General features: G+C 43.6%; 1 protein-coding gene across 5 annotated transcripts in view; it reads left to right on the top strand.

The window, feature by feature from the left end:
• The window catches only part of RIOX2 (ribosomal oxygenase 2), an 845,240-nt gene that overhangs the window by 714,401 nt on the left and 115,217 nt on the right, over positions 1 to 15,622 (top strand). The gene's annotated exons all lie outside the window — the stretch shown is intronic.

Genomic DNA, 15,622 nt, shown 5'->3' with positions numbered 1-15,622 from the left:
TTGGAATCCGGACAGGTCTTGCTGGGACAGGTGGTTTTTCTTCAGTGGATTTCGACTGTTGTTTCAACTTTGTTACTCAGGTTTTTTCTTGTTTCATTTAAATCCTGTAAAACAGCCAAACGATCTTTGATATCAAAGCTTCTCTCTTCTACCACTGAAGTATGACTATCTAAGTCCTGAATAAGCATTCTAGTTCCGAACAATAGTTCGTATGGAGTGAGATCTTTTAGAGAATTTCTTGGCAGATTATTAAGACTACGTTGGACACTTGTTAAATGTTTGACCCACCCATCACCCGAACCTAATACCCTCGCCGTTATAGATGGCTTTATGTCCCGGTTTTTTCTTTCCACAACCGCATTTGCCTCAGGGTGGAAGGGAGAAGAATACCGCAATGCGATGCCCATACTGTTCATGGCCTCTTTGTAAGCTCGAGAGCTAAACGCAGGACCCTGATCAGAATGTAGCATGCCAATTGCGTATGTGCAGATAAAGACTCGCAAATCTTTTATAACAGTTCTGGCGTCAGCCGAGTGCTGGGGTCTACATTTTAAGTGAATTCAGTCTTAATTATTATGGGGACGCATTTCTCCGACTGGATTTCTGCGATATAGAGAGCATAATGCTCTCTAATAGTGGTATCTGGGCTACAGGCTGGACCGGTTCAAAACTGCGATCTCTGTTGCAGTCCTTGCAATTCTTTGCAAAATAGAAGATATCTACGGTCATTCCCGGCCACCAGTACTCCGATTGTAGTTCCATCAGAGATTTCAGGATCTCTTGGTGTCTCAGACCCAACCCCATATGTGCTTCTTTTAGTAAGAAGATTCTCCGGTTCGTGTTTGGAATTACCCTATCCCCCACTCCAGGGATTTGAGCAAATGGAACGAAGTTTGCATCAATTATGTATGTATTACTGAGTGGATAGTTGAGAGGTAGTGCTGAATAATCGCCTTTTAATGAGGCTTTTACCGCTAGCATGGTTTCCCCATCTATTTGTTTTTCTGGACGCTTTTTAGTGGCTACGGAAGCCGAGTGAACCGCTTCTGCTGTGGCTCTGTTAGCCAATGAATTCCCTGCAACGTGAACGCCATCACGTCGATGACTCAATGCGTGTATCACGTGAGTCTTTCGTAGTTCTTGCTGTAAAAGAACTACCTGTTCCCAAAGCTTTTTATGCTTTATTGTGGCACCTGTGTCATCTTTGTAACCATTTTTGATCCATGTCTGCATGTCACTGTTAAAGGATTTGACGCAGAAATACGAATCGCACACTATTAGTGTGGGGAATTCGCGATCGGCATTTTCAAGCGCCATCTTTAACGTTCTTATTTCAGCTCGCTGAGCTGAACATTTCCTGAGTGATTCTGTTTTGGTAATCATAGGTTTGAATTTACCAGAGCGCCAGCGACCTTTAACAATCGTGCACGCTGCATCATAGGATTTATTTTCTACATCGTAGTGTTGTGCGAATCTGTCCATGTAGATTACGCAGGTATATTTTTCTAGAGGCAGAATTTCAACTGGCAGAGGATATTCGCGTTTATATACTAGATCAGCTAGTTTTTTCAGATTTGGGTCAAAATAGTATTTAACGTCCTCTGTAGCAAAAGAAGTTTCCCATTCTATCCATTCTGAATCTAATACTCCTTTAACCAAGTTACGAGGACTTGTTAACGCCTCAAGGGCTGATTCTGCTGAAAAAACAGATATTCTTCTGCCTTGGGCTAGGGCTCTTTCTTTTGCTACAGCAGTTTTAACAGCAGTTAGAATTCTTTCTGTGAAACTGAATTTCATTTCAGCTTGAGTGTACAAATGTGATTTGTAAGCTATAGGTACCGTTTCTCCCTCATTAGAGGTCAGGTATGTGAATCTGCATCTTCCTGGGATGACTCTGATTACAAGATTGCGTGTGTTCTCACGTGTTTGCAATTTTGTTTTAGTTAACATGTCTGTTTGTAGTGATCTCAAAATTTCTGTGTGTTTCTGAGTCCAATTGGTTTGTTTGAAATCTTGTTTTATTAATTCATAGAGAGGTTTAACCCTCTCCACGTAATTTAGAATGTATGTTCTTCCGAAATTCAGGAAACCTAGTAGCGATTGTAAATTCTTCAGCGTTTTTGGTGCTTGGAGTATAGCACATTTCTCTAAGAAATTGTCTGCCAGGCTTTTGCCTTCACTTGATAATTCATAACCTAAAAATAGGACAGTTAAATGGGCAATTCGTGACTTTTTAAAGTTGAATTTGTAACCCTCTGAGGCGAATCCAAGTATTTTCGTGTTCACCCTTTTTAAGTGAGTCTCCAAGTCATCATCTGTGAGATAGATGTCATCGACATATGATAATGCTTCATCATCATATATTTGTATAACGCTGTTAACTCTTGCTGAGAATAATCCTGGGCTATTCTTGAATTCCTGTGGGAGTCTGCAAAATTGTTTTTGCGATCCAAATATTGAGAAAGCAGTCAAATACCTGCTTTCTGGTGCAATATTTTGACAGAAGAATCCATTAGAGATGTCTAGTGTCGTTTTATATTTTTTGCGCACAATGTTATTCATTAGTGCTGCACTATGTGAGTTTTGCACTGCAAATGTTTTACAACAAGAGTTTAGGTGTCTGTAGTCCAAAACTAGACGATATGAATCGTCTGGCTTGGAGACAGGAAACAAAGGATTGTTCATTTGAGAGGTGCATGTTTCGATCACCCCTTGGTATTCAAGTTGATCTAAGATCTCCCTGACTTGTTTTTTAGCTTCTTGTTTAACTGGGTACTGCCTTTGTGCAGTGGGCTGGATTTTTAACTGGATCTTGTGGTGAGGTGAGTCCTCATCCCATCCTACATGATTTTTGTATAAAGCAGGAGCTTGGGTTACTGGCCATTTTCTTGCATAAGTACATTTTTTATGAATCGGGATATGATTCGAGAAGGCTGGCATAATCATTTGTTCGCCATGAGGGCACTCCCTGACAAACTCTGGTGGCCAGTCTTTCTCAGCTAACAGAAAGTCATAGCCGTTTGAAAGTTTTTCCCAAAAGAGACTTTTTATTTTCCTGGTTTTATCTCCCTCTATACGTAATGTTATTTCATATAGCTTATGGGGCACACTAACTCGTGTGTCTGCAGTTTCCACTTGAATGTATTCATTCGTGTCCACTGTCTACAGAAGATTCATCAGGGTCTTGTGAGCTATGGTCACTTCTGCTCCGCTGTCTAGCATTGTCTGTGCCCACTCTCCGTTTTTCAGCTGTGTCCTCAGAATTCTTGGCATGTTTAATCTTAATACTTGCTACCTTCTTTCTGGGAAATTGTAATTTTTTACTTTGATGAGCAGGTTCCTTGTCTTTGGACTTGGCGTGCTCTTCTCTGTGTTCTGATCGTCCTCTTCTTTCCGATTTCTGTGTGGAAGATCGAGAAGGATTCAGTGAGAATGATCTAGAGGGACGTGTATCAACATCTTGATATCTGTCTTCTTTTCTTATTTTATCCCTATCTCTAAGGTTGTATCTTTTTTCAGAGGGTTCCCTTTGGGGAGACTTGTCTTCTCGGCCTGGAGATCTCTCTCTACGCTGAGGAGACCTTCCTCTGGACTGGAAAAGTTTTTCCCTGGGATTGGATTGTTTATTACCATCCCAGCTCTTTTTTGGAGTCTTTAAATTATTTTTAATAAATGATTTTTCGGGATTTTCAGTTAGTTGGGGTTTTATAGGTTTTCCACCCAAACTATCTCTCCCTAGCTCTTTATGGGATTTTTCTATGATTCTGGCAAGTTCCAATGGTTGGGCTGCTATATCTGTTTCCTTCAGTTTCTGGCGGATCACCACAGATGCTGCTTCACCTTTTATGTTGGCTAGTAATATAGCCGAGACCAGCTTGAAGTCTTTTAGTAATTTCATAACTAGAGTTAAAGCTGGTTCTGGACCGTATTCGTTTGGAATCTGTCTTAATACATCTGGTATGACCGCCATAGACGGGACACTGTGTGTTTTTGTGTAGATGGAAGCAAAGACTGTGTCCCAAGTGTCACAGTCCTCCACATGTGGTGCGATCCCCATTGGGAGACAGATAGTCAGAATTCTGTGTTTATCAGTAGGCGTAGTATCAGGAAATACTGCCTCTATTTGAGTAATTTTCTGTGCTAACCAAAATGGAATTTGTTCCCGTTTTATGGGTACTTTACCAAGACATGATTGTATGTTCTGTGGTGTGATTTTGTTTATGGTCCCCTGGTGAGGGGTCTGCTGTGGAATGTTAATTGTCGGTTGGACTATTGAGGTCCGCATGACATATTGGACTAATTGTCTATGTATTTTAATTAAGAGTTTTAGCTGAGCTAAAAGTTCAGGAACTGACATTTTATCAATGTCTGGATGTGGTGTGTAGCTGAATAGAACCGGCCACGTTGCTCCTGGTCTACCTAGTGGACCGAGCCTGGTGATGTGATTATTATGTTTTAGAGCGCCTTTAAACAGAGCAGGTGCTCTTGGTATTTTAGTGGGATTTCAATCTCCTTGAAAGGAGTGTATTCATCCGGAGGTTCCTCTATTTTGTAATAGTGGAAGTCTTTTGTCGTAGCGTGTGCTGCTGGAAAGTGTATCCATGAATAGAATACCTCTGTCTGCCGATATTCGTGTGCCTCTATCACGAATATGACTGTACCACCTCGCGGTGTCAGACCAGTTTCTATAAGTTTTAGAGTTATAGTTCTTCTTAGATTGACCGGAATGAGTTTCAAGGAAACAAAGATTAGGTGCATAATATTTTGGAACACTGTATCCTTCAACGTTGATCAAACCCAGAAACTAATACATAGGATTCTCATCCTACTAAGTTCCGGCGATTATTAACCTTTCACCCACTCCAGACGTCTATTGGAGTTTTTACGGGGAAAGGGTTCTGTGTGAAAAAGCACGACTGAGTTACTCTATTGTCTTGCGTTAGATTATCGCCTTACCAAACGTTGGGCTCCATGTAGTGTAGTTCCTATTTTCCCAATAGGCTCTGCGCATTGGAAAAACATAAACAGCAGTGTAGACGTAGGACTGAGGTCATCTAGGTCTCTACTGACTATGCTAAACTTAATTTAGGTTTGCGCCAGCTAGCTCAGAGGTCACTAGAAACTTTCTTAAATGAAGAGGGATGGATAACCTTCCCTGGCTCAGACAAGAAGGGATTCAGTTTCCGACAACCGCATAAACATGACAACTTTGCTCCCTCAGAATAAGAGTATATCTCTAGAGTCGTGTGAAAACAATAGACAGATATTTCACTCGGTCATCAGTGCATACTTAGTTTCACCAGAGTGCAGAGAAATAGAGAGACAGGCGTTTTCAATAAAAAGGTGGTATTTATTGAGCAGTCTTCTTTCTCATACAAGAGAAGTGAATTGCCACAATTGCAATACTTAGAGTAAAGTGCGTACAGTAAAAGTAGTATTATGAAATAATACCGTAAAAGCATTGATACGGTTTCTTAGCCATATGATACTTAAAATGGATAAAATATATAACCAAGCCTACCCCGGTGTACCTGACCTAAGCCTAATACTCGGGAAGGGACAAGTAAGTAGCGATGTTAAGTTAAGTTGGTTAAGATAGTTTTGCCAAGAATCTGCCTCAAGAATTCTCCTAAGGGTTTAGTCAACTCCGTACCTTGGTATTAGAATCTGGGAGGTCTGGTTTCTCTTTCCTCAGGACTCGATATGCCAGCAACCTGCAAGGGTAGGCTGGAAACACCGGAGCTGGATTTTCTCGGCTGGAGAAAAAGACAGCGTCTCTCTCAGTGCGTCAAACAGGAGGGGCGGCTTCCGCGGGCACTCGCATCAGCTGGGCTCTCGGGCAAGTAGATGGCCGCTCTGCTCCAAACCACTGTGTGTTTGCTTAAGGCAACCGTTGGTATTTTATACCTGAAAGGTGCCGGGTTTGACGTAAGGTTGGACATAAGACGTCACCAAGAACTAACAGTTCTTGCAGGACTTCAGGAGTTCTTGTTCAAATCAAAACAAAAGCAGGGGGGGTTTTCCTGGGCTGCTGTAGGCTTGGTTTGTTTAAAGAACGCGTTGTGCTTTCTAGGAGTCGATGGGAGTAGCCGTGCTGTGCTTTGGATTGCATGGGCTATTACTGAATATGAATCTGATTCTTATGCCGTTGTCAGGACATTATTGATTATAACCTCACAAGGGCTTAAATCGGGAATATCAAATTAGGGTCCTAGATAAGAACACGACAACCTCAATCTACGATGGAATGAAACAAACAACCTGCTTATTCAAACCCTAAACAACCTCCTACTATAAAATAATCTGACCCAACACTGCTCAGAAGAAACACACCACAGAGGAGCAACCCTTGACGCAATTATTGCCGAAAGCAATGTAATCACCATCCACCACATCCTTCCCGTAGACTGGTCTGACCATCACATCATCCTTTTCCGTATAAACCAAGCGGTCCTAACTCAACATCCCAAGCAAGACCCCCCCCCCCCCAAATGGGTTAGGAACACAGCTCAGATCCCTCCAGCTGATCTAGAGGTTCACCACTGACATCAATGAAGAAAGAGAAGACATCCAAGAGTCTCAGAAAGAATCTGGAGGAACAATCCCACCACCCGCCATCGTGATCAACTCCAAGCACCCCGGAGGAATTACAAAAAGCACATTAAGAGCAAAAAGACATCTTTTTTCTGCTCTGCACTAGATACCGCAAAAAAAACGACCCAGAGAGCTCTTCAATATCTTCAGGAAACAAACCTCTAAGCCAGTGACATCCTCAACTCAGGCATCCAAAGAACGATGTGAAAACTTTGCCATCTTTTTCAACGACAAAATCGCCAAGATCGATCTCTCACTTGGATCAAATCTCATCCCCTCCTCCGAGATCCAGGTGTCTGAATGAAACGATTGCGCTTCCTTGAACCCCTCAAAACACTGGTCTTCCTTCATTTCCATTCAGGAAGCAGAGATAGTCAAACTAATCTCCAACGCTAAACCCTCATCCTACGCCCTGGATCAGCTACCCTATCAACTGACCAAGGACCGGAAGCTCGTCCTAGCCCCCCTATGGTGCAAGATCATTAACAGCTCACTGAGCTCAGGAGTCGTTCCAGATTGCCTCAAAGTTGGTTAAGTCACTCCACTGCTGAGAAAGCCAGGTCTAGACACTGAGGATCTGAATAACTTTAGACCTGTACCAAACTTACCTCTTCTGTACAAAATCCTTGAAAGATGTGTACTTCCTCAGCTGACCCAACCCTTGGACAACATCAATCTTGTAGATCCCCATCAATCGGGCTTCAGAAAAGCTGCAGCATTGAAACCGCAATCCTCAATGTCATAGACGATCTACACAAGTCACTTGACTCGGACCAGTGCTACCTTCTCATCCTCCTAGACCCATCGGCTGCATTCGATACAGTCGATCACAAACTGCTCATCAAGGTTCTACAAGAAAGGGCTGGTCTTGAAGAGATGGTCATCCACTGGTTCTCTTCCTTTCTCCGCAACCGCTCACAAAGAATAAATATTAAAAACTTTGAGTCCGACCTTTACCCCGTCAATAGAGTTGTTCCACAAGGGTCAGTGCTCTCCCCTCAGCTTTTCAACATTTACATTGAACCCCTTACCACTCTATTCGGAAAATCCAACATCCCTTTCAACCTATATGCGGATGACACACAGCTCTATCTGGAAACCACCTCCATTGACGGCATCCAGAGACTCAACGCCACGCTCAGAGAGTTACAACATTGGGTCTCAAGCAATCACCTGAAACTCAAGCAAGAGAAAACAGAAATATTCCTCATCTCCAACAAAGACAAAAGCCCCCAAATTGCAGAATGGCTCAAAGCTATTGATGTCCTCAATGGTAACCTCTCCCTGGCGGATTCAGTAAAATCTCTAGGTATCACCCTAGACCTGAAACAGGACTTGAAAAAACATATTACAAGATCCGCTAAAAGTGCCTTCCTCAATTTGAAATTACTGTACAAGATAAAACCCTTCCACCCAAGCACTGGTGCTCTCCAGAATTGATTATGGGATTGCAGCCCTGACTGGAACAGCAAAATCCCACCTCGCCCCCTGAAAACAACCTTTAATGCAGCAGCCCCAATGGTCACGGAACTAAGAAATTCGAACTTGAATGGCTCCCAATTGAGTTGCAAGCCAGCTTCAGAACAGCCTGCTGCACCAACAAAGCCCTGCACACAGGCAAACCGGAATACCTGGCCGCCAAACTCAAAAGGGCCGGCCAGTCCAGGAACCTCAGGAGCTCCAACACTCTGCTACTCATCCGCCAGAAAACTCACAAGCAAAAACCGCGGCAAAATCGTTTGCTGGAAACGCCCCCAAAATCTGGAACTCCATCCCCACTCACATCAGAACGATCCCCGCATTTCCAAAATTCAGAAATCTGCTCAAAGTCCTCTTTCTCGACCGATCTCAAGCGAACTGATAGGAGCCAAGGTTGTACCTTAGCCGGCACTCTATCTAACTTCAATTATATGACCGGTGACACTGACTCGGATCAAGAAAACTTTTTGGACACTCGTCCTGTGTGAACAAAGAACCTTTTGGATGCTCGTCTTTTTTGACCTTCACCCTCCATGCCCCTCTGCTTGACTGCACCCTTGTTCGATCTATACCCGGATCGAAGCGCTCTGATACCCTTGGGTCCAGCTAGCGCTATATGAAACTCCTAAAATAAATAAATAAATGTGTGGGGAGGGTGTTCCATGTCTTGGCGGCTGCCTCATCGGAGGGCGAGTCGGAGGTTGAGTCGGCCCTGGTGGCGCCGCATGGATCGCCGGGCCACCTCCGTCACATGCTGAGCCGAGGCTGGCGGAGGGCTTCGTGTCACTCCCCTGGTCCCTCTCGTTCCTCCACGAAGGTGGCTGCCTTGGCGGAGGTCGAGTCTGCGCCTTTCCGGCACCGCCCCTTGGCCACTTCGGATTCGGCCCTGCTCCGGTCCCCGGCGCAGTGTGGCTTAGAGGAACCCTATCTGGCATCTCCTTCGGAGCCGGATGACGTTGACGTCCTGCCTCAGGCAGCGGACTCTACGGCGCCAGACAGGCGTGGAGTCATGGATTCGTCTTCGAACGCTCTCTCTTCTCTGGAGGTTGGGTGCATACCGGTGTCATCCTCCCCGGAGACAGGTCTCCGCGTGGTGGCTTTTTCGCCAGCGTCATTGAAGGGTGGCTCCCCCCCATTCACGAGGCCAGGGTGCTCCCCGGAGAAGCGACAGGTCCCCCACTCTTCGGTCCCTTCTGACTTCCAGGTCTGGCCTTTGCCCGCCCCGCTTGGCTTTGGGGACGGCCGCCTTAGTCTACAGCCGTTGCCCACGGAGGAGCTGCTTTCTCCACGGCGGGGCCCTACGGAGGTGGGTGCGGCCTTCGCTCATGTCATTCCCTCCCTGTTGTGCCAAGATGGACCCCTACGAACAGCTGAAGACCACCTCTGGCGTCCAGTAGGAGGCAGCGCCACGCTGGGTACCGGTGGCACTGAGGTGAGTTAGCTGCACCCAAACCTGAGTTCATGGAAACTCATAAATCGGCCAAAACCTGTTGCAACTAAAGGAGGAGCCCACCTGGCTACCACGTCCACGAATTTGTGTCCGCAGAACAACTGAATGCAATCAATGCGGAGCCTACACTGCTACCACCTGTGCCTGGGGAGCAAAAACTGCAGCAACTCCAAAACGATGGGCTACCTGCTACAATCCTCTGGGGAGCAAAAACTGCTGCAACTCTAAAACGAGGGGCTACCTGCTACAACCCAACCTGGAGGATGGAGATCCCCCAACAAGACTCACCGATGGGTGCTGATTCTGGCAATGCTTACCGACCTCTTCTCCAGTCACTGAGAAGTAGCTGTAAATTTCCACCACCCCCATAGGCTGGGGACTCTCCACAGGTAAGAAAGGGAAGTGCAGACTTTCGCCCTCCCTTGTACACCGTTATCCAAGTGCTACTTAGCGCCAGGGAGTCACTGCATGCAGGGAAAGGGCGGATTGTTGCCGTTCCCGGCCTGGCGTGGTGGGTATTAGGATCATATACTGAAATTAAGATTAAAAAATGCCATGTAACTTGGAAGGCAAGAGACAAATATGTCTCCTGGACACAAGCACACCGTAATGAGATGCGCGAAAGTAGAGGGAGAACGAGGGGTAAAAGCTCATCAAAGAATTTCCATACAAATGTGCTGGGAGAGAGAAACCAGGAGCCAGAGATATGACACAACCCAACTCATGGCAGGCACAGTCCCTCAGCCCAGGGTATGGAGGGAGAGAGAAGAGACAAAAATCAAGAGTCATCAAACCTCAAGCCTCCAAGCTCCGAAAAAAGCTGTGGTCCAGCAGCTTGGTGGCCGGTGAGGTTATTGATCCTGGAGCCGCATTCTCCACCAAATGAAGAAGTTGAAACAGAAAAATTGAAATAATACCACAGATACAACTCTCTGTCAGCACAGAAGATAGCATAGAATATAGCAGAATGTATTGGAGACCAATACATAATGCGAATACGTGCAGCACAGAGACAGCCAGCATAGTCACGCCCTTGGACAGCTTTTATTGTCACAAACCACATAGGAAGCATCATCATAATACAGATAACACAAGTTAGGCAGAGTGTACCTGTCCAATCAGCAGGGGACTAGACTATGCTATACCATGTATGGTCCGAACTATACTGTTGCTGATCACGTGTCTGAAGTACGTGAAAAGTATAGCTTATCCTCAAGCAAACCCATGACACCAGCCCTTGAGCTATATAAATTCAAGGTCCAGGCAGGAGTATTGTATGGATCAGAGCTCTGGGGCACTGGTGACACCAAACAATTAATAAATAGGGAAAACAAGTTTGCGAGGAGACTAATGGGGCTGCCCTCATCAACACCTCTTATCCCAACTTTCCATGATCTAAACCTAAAGCATATAGGGCTAATTGCATTATTGCGACAAGTGCTTTATTGAATACGCATGTGGGCAATACCAGAATTAGTGGCATACAGAGAAAGTGTAGGAGAACTCTTAGCCATTGACACATGTTTTACCTTTGCTTGGCTAAGATTCGTAAAGAAATGGCTCATAGAGTTAGGTCTCAGTTTATATTGGACAGAGTCGTACAGCTTAACATCCAGCTGCAAAGATGTATTGAAGAGAACTCAATGGCTACATATGTTGAATGCCCTCCATTGAGATCCAAGATCGGGAAGACTAACAACTCAATTCCTTACTATTAAACCGACTCAAAGTATTGAAGAATTTTCTCGATAATGTACAACCGTACTGAGCAAGAACTCTGTATCTGAATCTAAGGTGCAATACCGTACAGACCAAGAGCTATACAGGAAACTGGGGGAGAAAGGGAGATCATTGTTGCACTTTATGCACTATACACACTTTAGGGTCTACCGGAAATATAGCACATATCCTATTCTTCTGCCTGGCATATGCCCAGGCAAGGAGGAAATGGATTTAACCTTTGTGCGACACACTGGGATTCAAGAAGCACCAAGAGGCACTGAAGGTGCTAATAGCTAGCACCGCACCTCACGTAATATTTGCCTTATCTGGATACTTGTTTGCAGGAAAGTACCTGATTAAGTACAAAACAACCAGCAATTTTAATTGTACCATATGAAGTTTTATTTCATTTTAAAAAGTGTACACACAGTGGTGGATGTAATGGATTGCTTAGTGGCCGTTTACATTGTTTCATCCAAAGATTGAATATCTTTTTAATGAGAATATTTCATATATATTGCTGGATGCATTTTAGATCATATCGTTTGTATAGTTGTGAAACTTTTATGACATTTGGCCGAAGTAAAGTTTTTCAATCATTTATTTTCTTTGGGAAAGCCATGAGCGGTCTACACCGTGAATCTCCAACTTTTCTCTACTGAGAGCTACTGCTACTCAAGGAAAGTCCTGCTGACCTACCAGCATATTTTATCACTATGAAACAGTGACAACATGTTAACATTACAATATGGCCAGCCTAAGAAGGTTTATCAGTAGTCACCACCCAAGAATCCCAGGCAAGGTTACCAGTAGAATTGCAACAAGAAGGAAGACTCTGTAAACTTGTTCCACAATCGCTGGGAAATCAACAAGAAGATTGGGGCTGGCTGGCCACCACTTTGGCAGGCTAGTATGAATGACATTATCATAAAAAGAATGTCCCATTAGTACGGAACCTGAAGAGTGAGCCCAAACCTATGAGAGTATTGTCCTGGAACGTGGCTGAGCTTGAAAATATCTTAACTGACCCAGGTGCAAAGTCTTTTGTAACATAACACGATATATGCATCCAGGAATCATGGTGTAAAGAAGAGACTCTGATCGAAGGCTACTATGAGTTCTTCACTCCAGCCACCCGACAATCCACCAAGGGAAACGCGATGGGCAGCCTATCTGCTTATCTCTCCGTATGTTGGCCATTTGCCTTTTTCCACCTCATCAGCACTCAGCAGTCATAACTGTCTATGAGTTGTAATCAAAAACTGTGTCAAGACCCCGCCTCAGTCAGGCTAATACTATTAAATGTGTTTAAACATCCAACAGCTCAAGAAAAGAAGCATAACAGCAAGGCCTTGGTATTTCTAATCGTGGACATCATATTAACCTATCCAAATATTAATTTATTGCTGATCGGATATTTCAATTCAAACTTAATGTACAATCTGCAACAACATCCCTCTTCAGCTTTGGTTGACTCACTGTAGCTAATAGACTCACAGATCTATCCACCTTAAAGGACTCACTCCTGAGGACAAACTTTTCTAGCCGTCTTAGAGGGCATGCATTTGCGTGTACTAAATAGACACTATCTGGATGACCAGCAAACCCATTACACACACTTTACACACAATAGCCAGACGGTCCTAGATTATATGTTTTGCTTAATTACGTGGATAATCCACATAAAAACTTTGCAATCTTAACACGCTGTGAAAGTGATCATAAGCCCCAGTGGTTGTCCTTAGACCATCAGACCAAGACCGTGGAGATTTAAGAGACGATTGGCTCGAAAAGTCCACATCAAAACTGGAAACGTATGAAATGGTCATCGGACATGCCACTATGGAAATCTAACTTCACAGTCTGATCCTTCTACAAGCACATATAATTTAAATCTAGGAAAGATTTTTACACTATCTTCTTCTAACCCTTACTCACACTCAGCGGTCCGGATGGGCCCTCGGCCCCTTAAGATCCATTGCAACGCAGCCATAATTCACAAAAGACCTTCAGATCCAGAAGCGTGCTCTACAAAAAAAAGATCAGGCAGATACAAACTGGATCAAATATTGTCTTTTTAGAAGAAATATAAACAACTTGCGTGGGACATACAAACAATCCCTGTGGCAAGCAGAAAAGAGGCACGAAAAAGCAATGCAACAAGATTCATTCTTGGCCTGTCGAACAAAAAACTCCAAAGCTTACTGGATCATTATAAATAGATTAAACAATGAAAAGGTCTCCCCTCGACAAATGGAAATGACGTCACTGCAGACAGCTGGTCTCAACACATCGGCAGTTTGTACCAACCCAATCCACATTACCTAAACTGTCAAGTTTCACACTCTACAAATGACCAAATCTCCAGAACCGGGGAACAACAACTGGAACACAACTGTACATTATGCAGTAGCCATTCTTGTCCAAACCTATACATATAAATACATCGAAGATCTTTGGGTTATCTTCTTCGGGTTATCTTCTTCAGGTTATCTTCTTCAGCTATGGTCTGGTAAAGTGACTTTACACTTCTGCCGAGGAATGCATATAGAATAGGGCTGTGGGTGAGCCCACTTTAACCATTGGCTCAATTGGTCTTTAAGTGATGGCATTTTACTTGACCACATGCACATCCAAGTGAAAACAAGTGTGCTTAAGTCTTAGGGCCCGTAGGGCAGTCCTGTTGCTCATTTAATCCACAGTGCACTGCATCACAAGGAGCCGGTGCGTCTAAACTGGACAGTCATGTTGGAATGTTATTTCTCTTAGGGTATCATTGTTTTACTGGTCTATTATGGGTGCCTTGTTTAGATGCAAAATGTTGACCATCCTGAAACAGTAAAACAATGACACACCATGCACAATACAGTTTGAAGATAGCCACTCGGTATGATATTTCCTAGGCAGCCCTCTTGAAATGTCATTGTGCATTGTTTATCATAGTTTTACCATTCTGAGATGGCCAAAATAGTCCTTCTAAAGGTAGGGGCTGTGTTGGAACTTTGATTACTTACATACTGAGCCTAACACCGTTCCTAGATTGTCACTCACAGCTATACTTATTTATTTTTTTGCATTTTTTTTATTAGCAGTGTATACCTGACTCATTTAAATGGCAGCATTTTTCTTTTGTACTTTTATTCTTTTAATTTATCCTGCATACACTTCTTGAGTTTGTGTGCATGTTTTATTGTTGATCGGTGAATGGCGAATGCAATAATAAGTTAGTGAATGCAAGATTGTAAGGATGAGTAACATGTAACATGCGATATTGAGTGCCTACACTCAGTAACTGAAGCTGTTGGTATTACCAACTACATCACTATGTATTACAGAATCTTTAGATCAGCTCTTTATTTTGCTCTTTCCAAGCAAGAGTGTCAACAAGGTCAATTTATATCCAGACAAATGCAACCATAGATTTTCATAATAAAAGATCAACAGTAGATTGCAAAACATTTGTTCGTGGAATTTACTTAATTGCACCTGTTATTAGCTGTCTTTGAGCACACACCAATTGTTACTAGAGAAAGTCTTCAAAATACCTCATTATTGCTGAACTCTCTCCTCATTTTCTAGAGGTTAGCAGTAGTAGCACTTCATGTTCTAACGCCTTTTGCCTGGATCATTCATTCAGAAATTGATTAAAGTATTGTGGTATAGTTGAGGAAGACCCTTCTCTGTAGCTCACCCACAATTGTTGAAATGCATGCACCTGTATATTGAGTAAATTGAACACTAGTACTCATTTTACATGAAGTGAACACTCAACATTCCCCTTAAACTGCAAGATGTTTACCCCATCGCCCAATATCTAATTCATTAACAGTGTCATACAGCCAACGGACATAGCTTATCCTTGACGGCTTTTGAGGTGAAATCCTTCCCGAGGTAGAGGACATGTGCTGCAGAAGAATGCACACATCTCATGCATGCAAGGGAGAGGGGCCTTTAGTTTCCCCTCCTAAACGGTGTGTATGTGATGGAGGCTTGATTTGAGAAAGAAACCCACTGCCTCAACCGTCAATTTAACCAGGGTAAATATCATTTTCCCTGGGATTTCATTTGACTTTAGCCTATCTTTTAGTGTTTGCTTGTACTTCGGTGAGTGTCTGAGTGGATAATGTCTGCCTGTATTGTTGTAGGGTGGTGTAAACCTTGCATTAGTGGGCCACAAATGTCCAATTCCAGCCGTAGTGCTGAACTAATAGTGGCATTGCTACACTGTAGTCCCTGCTGCCATTATAGAAATGTTCTCATACACAGTAGTGCTGATCCTACCATATTGTGGCAATCTCTGGCATAACTGATGTCCATCCAGCAAAAGCATCTGTTATCCTTGGCACAATGGTGTGTATCTCAGGAATGAATAAGGAT

This window comes from Lissotriton vulgaris, chromosome 8 (assembly GCF_964263255.1).
Source record: "Lissotriton vulgaris chromosome 8, aLisVul1.2, whole genome shotgun sequence".
Classification (NCBI taxonomy): Eukaryota; Metazoa; Chordata; class Amphibia; order Caudata; family Salamandridae; genus Lissotriton; species Lissotriton vulgaris.
Note: the sequence above shows the minus strand (reverse complement) of the source record. Positions and strands in the feature narration are given on the sequence as shown.